Source organism: Lithobates pipiens, unplaced genomic scaffold (assembly GCF_037356315.1).
Source record: "Lithobates pipiens isolate NorthernLeopardFrog02 unplaced genomic scaffold, aLitPip1_a1.2 Scaffold_16, whole genome shotgun sequence".
Classification (NCBI taxonomy): Eukaryota; Metazoa; Chordata; class Amphibia; order Anura; family Ranidae; genus Lithobates; species Lithobates pipiens.
Window position 1 is genome coordinate 498,750,722 of NW_027507748.1, and position 9,673 is coordinate 498,760,394.

A 9,673-nucleotide genomic window follows, 5' to 3' on the forward strand; every position below is an offset into this window, starting at 1 on the left:
TGGGCGGAGCCCCAAATGCCTACACTGCTTTCAAAAACTGACAACTAGTACTGGGAACCTACTACTGCCACAGGGAGGGGTGCAGCGAGTGTTGGCAGCAGTAGCATCCCAACCAACTGCCCTCAAAGACTGCCAGATCTTCGCTTGGGAACATGTTACATCCTAAAATTGGGCGTAACATGTTCCCCATGGTGAACTGATCCTTAAGGCTGGGTTCACAACTCCGTGCGGAGCAACTCACAGCAGGGGTCCGGTGCATCTGTGTTCACCTTTTCAGGTCCTTTTTTGGCTGAATTCAGACCTGAAAAGGAACAGAAGATGCACAGAACTTCTTTGCAATTCGCTCTGCAGCCATCCTAGAGTTGTCCATTGAGAGCCGGTCACAGGCCTCCTGACATGCGAATTTGATGCGAGGAAACCTGCATCCAATTCGCAATAGTGTGAACCCAGCCTTTAAGGAGCATTTGATCTGCAAGGCCTTCAAGGGGACAGTGCCTCTTCAGACCAGTTCTAGATGTTAATGAGGATTCTATTGGTGGAAAGAGGACTTTGATTCACCAGCAAAAAAAAGCCCAAGGAGCAGACTGAAAAACTCTCCCTCTGAGCTTTAAGAAGCGTCCCTTTAATTTCTCTACTCCCTTGACTTTAGCATCAGTCTTCCAAGCTTGGCATCCCAACCAACTGCCAGATCCTCAGAGAAGCGTTCCTCTGCATGAAGGGGCGCCCCCACTTTCCAAAGTGAAGGGACATCTGTTTACCTTTTGCAGACACTTGGGCAGCTGCATTCAAGATGCTTGGGTCCTAGAGGTGGTGTTCTAGGGCTACAAATTCTAGTTTTATTTGCCCCCTCGTTTTTTTTTTTGTTTTTTTTTTGTTCTTTGTTTTTTTTTTTTGCTTCAAACCTTCCTGTGTCTTTGGATAGATTTATTTGGTTGATGCCAGGAGCCAGGCTATCCCTGACTTGTTGATTTTGGAATCCAGCTCTACAGTCGGAGGTCCTTTCTTACCATCTTTTGGAAGATTGTCATGATGGACAAAAACTTGTCAGGCTGGGAAATGGCTGGAAAGCGTTGGAGAATCTCATCTCCCGATAAACATCTTGGAGCTTTAGGCGATTCAGCTTTGGATAAAACACTTGAAGGGCCACCTGATCCAGATTCAGTTAGACAGTGCCACAATGGTGGTGTACATCAACCATCAGGAGGGAAATGAGAAGTCTTGCTGAGGCGAAAGGTAGAGCAGAAGGCTGTCCAGGGCAGAGCTTCACGTTTTTAGCCTAGTCATCTGTACATTCCAGTGCAGGCAGATTTAAAAAAAAAAAATTTCAGCTGTCACTAACTGGACCCAGGAGAGCGGTCTTTTCACTTAAAGGTGTTCAAAAACATGTGCTACAGGTAGGGGATACCGTATGTGGCCCTCATGGCATAGTTCAACAACATACTGGGCAGGTTTGTATCAAAGGTGCAGGGATCCACTGTTGGAACCCTGGTGGGTACAGTGTTACCTAGTGGTAGAAGTACACCCTGATTCTTTCCTACCCTAAAACTTTTCCAATCTGCTCCTCGGGGTCAGGTTGGAGGGTATTGCAGTGATCCTCATTTCTCTGGATTTGCCCAAGTGGGTGATTTATGCTGATCTGGTGATACTTCTGGCAGATGCACCGTGGGCCCTGCCAGACCATCCAGTTTTACTATTTCACCGGCTGTTTAATCCATCCTGCTTCTCAGTCGCTGACAGCCCATTTTCTAAGGGACAGGACATCAGTCTGATTCTTATGATGATCAAGGCTAGGAAATACACTTCCTGTAGGGTCTGTCATCGGACATGGAAGCCAGACTTCACTTGGTGTGAGTTAACTGGCTTCCACCCAAAGAGCTTCTATGTTGGCTAGATTCTTTCCTTCCTGCAATTGGGTCTTGACCAAAGTCTGGCTCTTGCCACTATCAAGTCAATACTCTCCACATTTCCATTTTGTTTCAGAGATTGTTGGCTTCACGCGAAGACCTTTTGTGCAGGGGATCTCGCATGGTTCCATTCACTCATGACTGTGGTATCTAAATTTTGGTTCAGTGCTTCAGAAGCCACCATTTGAACTTATTACAAACACTACTTCTACAACGCTGCTTTCATTGTAGCTATCGCCTCTGTATCTGAACTGGCAGCCTCATCATGCAAAGAACCCTTTTTGGTCTTGTAAAGGGACAAGGTGTTGCAGTCCAGGACCTGCTTCTTACCTAATGTACTCTCCCCTTAACCAAGACATTGGGCTCCATTCACAGAAACAGATCGCATACGCTATTTGAGTTTTCCCAAGTACCGCATGCAATCCTGAAAATGTTAATTCACCACTGTTTATGCAGTATTTACTGCATAAAGCAAAACCGCTCTGTAAATGCCTCATAAAATAGTGAGTCAATTCACAAAAACAAATTGCATGCAGTATATAAGTAGTGATGCGGGGATGCTATATTTAACCATTTGCCCTCCAGAAGATTTAACACCCTTCATGAAAAGTCCATTTTTTTGTGATACAGCACTGCATTATTTACCTGACAATTGCATGGTTGTGCGACGCTGTACCCAAATAGAGCTTTCTTTTTTTGGCATTTAATCACCACTGCATTTTTAATTTTTGCGCTAGAAAACAAACCTTTTATAAAACATGTCCAATTTAAAAAAAAAAATGAAAAAATCTAACATCAATTTAGGCCAGCATGTATTCTGCTACATAGTTTTTGGTAAAAAAAATCCCAATAAGCCTATATTGATTTGCGCAAAAGTTATAGAATCTACAAACTATGGGATATTTTTTATTGTTTTACTAGTAATGGTGGCCATCAGCGACTTATAGCTGGGCTGCGATATTGCGACGCACAGTTGGGACACTGATACTTGAAACTTTTTGGGGACCAGTGACATCAATACATTGATCAATGCTAAAAATATGCACTGTCACTGTACTAATGGCACTGGCTGGAAAGGGGTTAAACAGGGGCGATCAAAGAGTTGTGTGCCTAGCCAGTGTTTTCGAATGCCTTTTACTTGGGGAAGGCATTGATCCATGTTCCTGCTTCTGCAGGAACACATGATCAATGCCTTCCCTACTGATAGAATGCTGATCTGCCATGTTTACATGCAAAAGTGTCTAATGTCTTTTTTTTTACACTACTTTTTTTGGGGGGGGGGGATTCATACTCGTTCACATAGGGGGGCCCGGATCTGGGGCTCCTTGTTAAAGGGTGCCCTCCACTCATAGACTCCTACAACCACCGACCAGAGGCTCGTCACCATCAACACACCCCCCTCCTCCCCAATGTTAAGGGCATGTGGCCTGGTATGGTTCGTGGGGGGCACTCGTCCCCTCTCCCTTTTCTGACCTGCCAGGCTGCATGCTCAGATAAGGGTCTGGTACGTAGTTTTTCTCACTTTGTTTAGTTGCCGGTGTTCTGCCAAGAGAGCCAACTTGTCAAAATCTCCAATTACGTCACTTCTTGATTTTCCCCAGCAGTAGTAATTGCAGATTTCGACAACTTGACCTTTTTCAACGAACACCGGTAGCGTATGGTACACAACAACTAAGCAGCCTTGTCAACCATGTTGGTTAGTAGCGAGCGGACTAATAATGCCCACTCATTATATTGTCTACTGTAGTGTATACGCTGCTGGTGTTCATTGAAAAGAAGCAAGTCGTCAATCTGCAATTACTACTGCTGGAGAGAAACCTGAAGTGCCGTAATTGGAGATTTTTGACGAGTTGGCTCTTTTGACAGAACACCAGCAATTGTTTTTTACTTTCAGCTGACTGCAGGGAACTCCCCCTGACAGCTGATGACTCAGTGATAAGGACACAACATCTGCCCACTCCTTAACCACGTTTAGTGGTCAAGGACGCAGGTGGCCGCCCGTTCCTTAATGACACTTTTTTTTTTATGTTAATAAATACGCCAGCTACCGCCAGGCATTAAAATACCGCATGTGTTTATTGCTAAAATACTGCATTACTTAATAAAATGACGCATGCAGTAGACTTTTTTTTTTTTTTTTTTGTGAGAACTTTATAGAAACAAGTCAGCTCTTTCCTGTCAGTGGGGATGTGATGATTTAGTAAAAACACCACACACAGTACACAAAAACACTTGTTAAACACACCTTTAACCCTTTGCCCTAGATGTTTAACTCTAACTTTAATCACTTGGCGCCCATACTACGTCTATTGACGTCATGGGCTTTCGGTGGTTATATCTGAATGATGCCTGAGGCCACAGATATTCAGATATCGGCGTTTTCAGCTGGCGATTCCCTGCACCATAAGAACGATCATAGCCCCTCCCGCCACCCTCCGGTGCTTGTACCGACTCACCGCTTCCATGAGTCGGTCACAGGATCCGCCGGCCCCCGCAAGTTACCAGAGATTTCCGGCGGACCAGATCGTCCCCGGAGTCTCTGTGATCATTCGGGGCCGGGCGCAATGTTGCCCGGCCTCTGTATTCAAATTAACGGTGCCGATCTGGCTAGGAAGCCAGGATCGTGTTTTTTTTTTTTTTTTTTGTTTTTTTTTTGTTTTTGTTTTTTTGTTTTTTTTTTGTTTTTTTTTTTTTATTCTTCCCAGCCTAGAGGTGAGATATGGGGTCTTATTGACCCCATATCTCACTGTAAATATGTCCGATCGTGCCATATTCCTATTACAAGGGATGTTTACATTCCTTGTAATAGGAATAAAAGTCATCAATTTTTTTTTTTTTTTAAGTGTGAAACTAAAAAAATAAAAATAAAATTAACAATAATAATAAAAAAAAAAAAAGTAAAGCGCCCCTGTCCCCGTGAGCTCGTACACAGAAGCGAACGCATACGTAAGTCCCACCAACATATAAAAATGGTGTTCAAACCACACATGTGAGGTATCGCCTCTAACGGAGCGAGAGCAATAATTCTAGCTCTAGACCTCCTCTGTAACCCAAAACATGTAACCAGTAAAAAAATTTAAAGCGTCGCCTATGGGAATTTTTATATACCAAAGTTTGGCGCCATTCCACGAGCGCATGCAATTTTGAAGTGTGACATGTTGGCTAGCTATTTACTCGGTGTATCCTCCTCTTTCACATTATGCAAAAAAATTGGGCTAACTTTACGTTTTTTTTTAAGCATGAAACTGTTTTTTTTTTTTTTTTTTCTGAAAAAAAGTGTTTGAAAAATTGCTGCGCAAATACCGTGCGAGATAAAAAAATGCAATGACCGCCATTGTATTCTCTAGGGTCTTTGCTAAAAAAACATATATAATGTTTGGGGGTTCTATGTAATTTTCTAGCAAAAAAATTTGGAATTTTACATGTAGGAGAGAAATGTCAGAATTGGCTTGGGCGCGAAGTGATTAACTGTTTGTTTATATTGCAAGAAAATAAAAACCCAGCAGTGGCAAATACCCCCAAAAGAAAACTCCATTTGTGGCTAAAAATTACATACATCTTATTTGGATATAGCATTGCATGACCACGCAATTGTCAGTTAAAATAACGCAGTGCCATATCACAGAAAATGGCCTGGTCATGAAGGGGGTAAATCTTCCAGAGGTAAAGTGGTTAAAATATCCATACTTGAAATGAAGCATGGGTCTCTATCAAATAATTTCCAGTACCAATGTGGGTGAATGAGGTAGTCCCTGGTAGATTTATTACACCACCTTAAACTTAAAAGGAGCATTTCTGAATATCTCCACTTGTATGTGATTTTGAAGACCTTTGGTGATTGGATTCATTTGTCTTCTCAATTGTAGGGTGTGTTTGGAGAGATCTGGAAAGAACTGAATACCTGTGTAAAGAGCGGTTAGGGGAGTTTTAGATTTAACCCCTAACATGAGTTTTTCTTTGATGTGGAAAAAATGTATTCTCATCAACACACCTCTGGGTACTGGTTTAGCAATTCTGTAGATTCTGTCTATTATGTCTCGGGAAGACGCTTCAAGGATGATATGCATGAGCTCTTTTTTTTTTTTTACGTATTTAGACAGGTCCGTCGGCAGTATGGATTCAGGAATTCCTCTCAATTTTACATTGTTCCTGCGAGATCTGTCCTCTAAATCAGCCAGCTTGGCCCACATCCACGTTTGTTCCTCTTTAATATATGCATTAATGACTCTGTTCACTGTAGAGGTGCATTCATTCATGCCCCTTTCAATGCGTGACACTGTATCATCCAGAGAGTTTGTCTGAGGTGATTTTAGTGAAGTGAGGCGAGATCAGTCATTAAGGAGGCCTGTAAAGACAGGGGCATGTCTTTGAGGGTAGAATCGATCACAGGTTAGCCTGAGGTGGGGAAGGAATGTAAGGCCTGGTTGGAAAGGAGGGGATTGAAAACCGGGGCCTCAATTTTTGACCTAGCCGACCGCTGTGGCAGCGGATTGAGGCGCATTTTGGATTTTGCGGGGCTGCTGGTAAGGGGATCACACTCAGGAGAGTTATTGGTGAGTGCAGGGGTGTCTTAACTAGAGGATCTCTCCAGAATTTCATCTGGGAGATCAGTATAAGGCTTGATTCACACCTATGCATTTTTGGTGCTTTTTGCATTTTTCAGATTTGCACTACAGAACGTATTCCATAGCAAACCTTGTTAAATGGCTGTAGTGCAAAATGCAAAAAGCACTAAAAATGCATAGGTGTGCATCAAGCCTAAGAGTCCCGTGGTGTGATTTCACTAACCTAACCTTCCCCATCGGCTTGAAAGAAAATTCAGTCCATTTTTGGGGCTTGTATTCAGTCATCCTCTTTCTGGACATGATGTCCGAGCTCCTGGTTGTCTCTGGAGCAAGGATGGTGGTGGATTGAGTAGCCGTGTGAGCCATCGTCGATCTGTTTCCCCTGGGCTGATGAACTCCGTGTTTAAGCAACCATCTTTAGCTTGGGTCGGCCACACCCCCCGCTAATTTAATTTTCCAGCAGGACTTGGCACCTGCCCACACTGCTAAAAGTAACAATACCTGGTTTAATGATCATGATATCTGTGTGCTTGATTGGGCAGCAAACTCGTCTCACACAGTGGCGGTAGTATAGGGGTCGCCATGGCGACTGGGCCCCATCCTGTATACCTTAATGGGGGGGGGGGTGGCGGCTAAGACCGAGCTCTCTGATCTTCAGCTGAACTGTAATCGGCACTGTGCAGCAGGGAGCTGGTAACATTGATTACATCTAAAGTGAAAGCACAGTGTGTGCTGTGCTCTTTGTCTCCCCCCTACAGTGCAGCACCCAGAAGGAAGAGCTAAGGTAAACCACTGCCGATTTTTAAAAGGCTTATCTGTATGTATATGTGTGTGCATGCATGTGTTTGTGTGTTCACACACATATACATATATATATATATATATATATATATATATATATATTTTTTTTTTATATTATATACACTGTGTGTGTGCGTATGTGTGTTTATACATGTATGTATGCACATTTATTCCTATATGTGTACAATCAGAACTGATTTTTTTTTCTTCTTGCTTGTTCATAGTATCAGTAAAAAAAAAAAAAAATGTTCTTCTGAAAAGCGATCCATGCTCAGATCGCTTTTCAGATGCATTTGACAGCCGGTAAAGAGGCAATATGTTGCCTCCTGACCGCCTTTTTTAACCCTTAAATGCATCATCACTATGCTGCAACTGCGTGCAAAGCACACAGTTGCAGTGTGCTTGCAGTGCAGCTCCATTCATCTAGGTGTATACTTCAAGGGTGTAGTGACTGGAAAAAGATTGAGAAACACTGGCATAGGGGAACCGATATCTCCATTTTTCCTCCTGCAGCTGCTGAATGCCTGCGGAAGAGAGAGGAGGAGGAGAAGCAGGGGGAAATAGAGAAATTGGTTCCTTTTTTTAATGCAGCCACCCATTTGTGACTGGGCTCTGTTGTTCCACCACCAGGCTCAAAGGAAAGGGTCCTGTTTGGGGGTCAGGGGGGCCCTTCATGGTTTCTTGCATCGGGGCCCTGAAGGTTCTAGTTATGCCACTGGTCTGACCTAAGCCCCATAGAGAATCTGTGGGGTATTGTCAAGAAGAAGATGACACCAGACCCAACAATGCAGACGAGCTGAAGGTCGCTATTAAAGCAGCCTGGGCTTCCCTAACACCTCAGCAGGCTGATCACCTCAATGCAACGCCACATTGATGCAGTTATTCATGCAAAAGGAGCCATGACCAAGTATTGGGTGCATACTATACTGTATATGGACATACTTTTCAGTAAGCCAACATTTCTGTTTTAAAAATCCTTTATCATACATCACAGGACACAGAGCACCATAGTAATTACTATGTGGTTATAGGCTACCTTCAGGTGATGGACACTGGCTCACCCTAAACAGGAAGTTGCCTCCCTATATAACCCCTCCCATACCAGGAGCACCTCAGTTTTGTTTCCACCAGTGTCTAAGGTGTTGGTCACTAGTGAAGATGTTCTCTGAAGAGCTCTGCGGGAGGGATCCTTACTGGATTTAAACAGCCTCTGCAGACCGGATCCATCCAAAGTGCCACTGAGGCCAAAGTGGATGGTACCCGGGCCTCGTATTTGAAGAACAAGGTTTTGCCTGTAACGCCTCTTTGGAGGGCTGGACCCCGGGACCCAGTGCTTTGGTCATGCTTACATTGCCATAAAGTTTTCCCAGCGGGGTACTATACAGGTCCAAGGGAGAGGAACCCTGATAAAAAGGGACCTAGGCACGGGAATTGTAAATTTTAAAAGTAAGGAGGGGCGTGTTGGGGAACGCAATGGGGCGTGGCTTAGCGCAGTGCAGCATGCGGGATGTGGCGTCCATGTGTATTACACGGCGCAGGCAGGGCTGCCGAGCCCATAAGACAGCTTTGGAGCATACAGTGCAGCTGGCTGAATGGACACAGGAGCAGTAAGGTCATGTAAAGCTGGTGCATACAGGCATTCCCAGTACACATTTACCCAGCATCAGGCTGAGCAATAATAGCATTTTTCTTTGCCTGACTAGCTTAGCAGGTGGTGGGCTGGTTACTTTAGTACCTCTGCTTTAGTGCTTGGGACTATGCCTTCCAAGAAGGGTACAGACACCTCAAGGAAAGGCTTCTAAGGCATCGCCATCAGGCTCTGAGGATTCTAGTCATGCCTCCACACTACCTTCCTCCTCGGAGGGTGAGCTGTTGGGATTGTCAGTTGCAGCTGTTTCCAATCTTCCAGCCCCTGTTTGTTACTGAAGAGGTTTGTCCTCCGCTCTGGTTGGGTTACTATACAGGGGAGCTATTTAATCGCATCCTCTTCCCAGAGTGGAAAGAAACTCAATAGATCTCCCTTCCCCACACCGGGCCTTCAAGCAAGGGAGCAGCAGTGATCACATAACAACACGTGATCGCATAACATGATCATATAAATGCATGTTTGGATGGATATGCGTGGTATTTACATAATCACATAAGATGCTGGATTGCATGAGATGCTTGATCACACAAAATGCTTGATCGTACAAGATGCGTGATCACACGGTGCTTAATCGCACAAGAATGTTTGCATGAGATGCTTGATAGCACAAGGGTGCTTGAGTGCAGAAAGATGCTTGATCACACAAGGATGTTTGATCACGCAGAGAGGCTTGATCGCCTAACATTGCATGATTGCCTAAAAGTTGCATGATCGCCTAAACATGCATGGTTGCATAATCAGGCATGTTAATACAT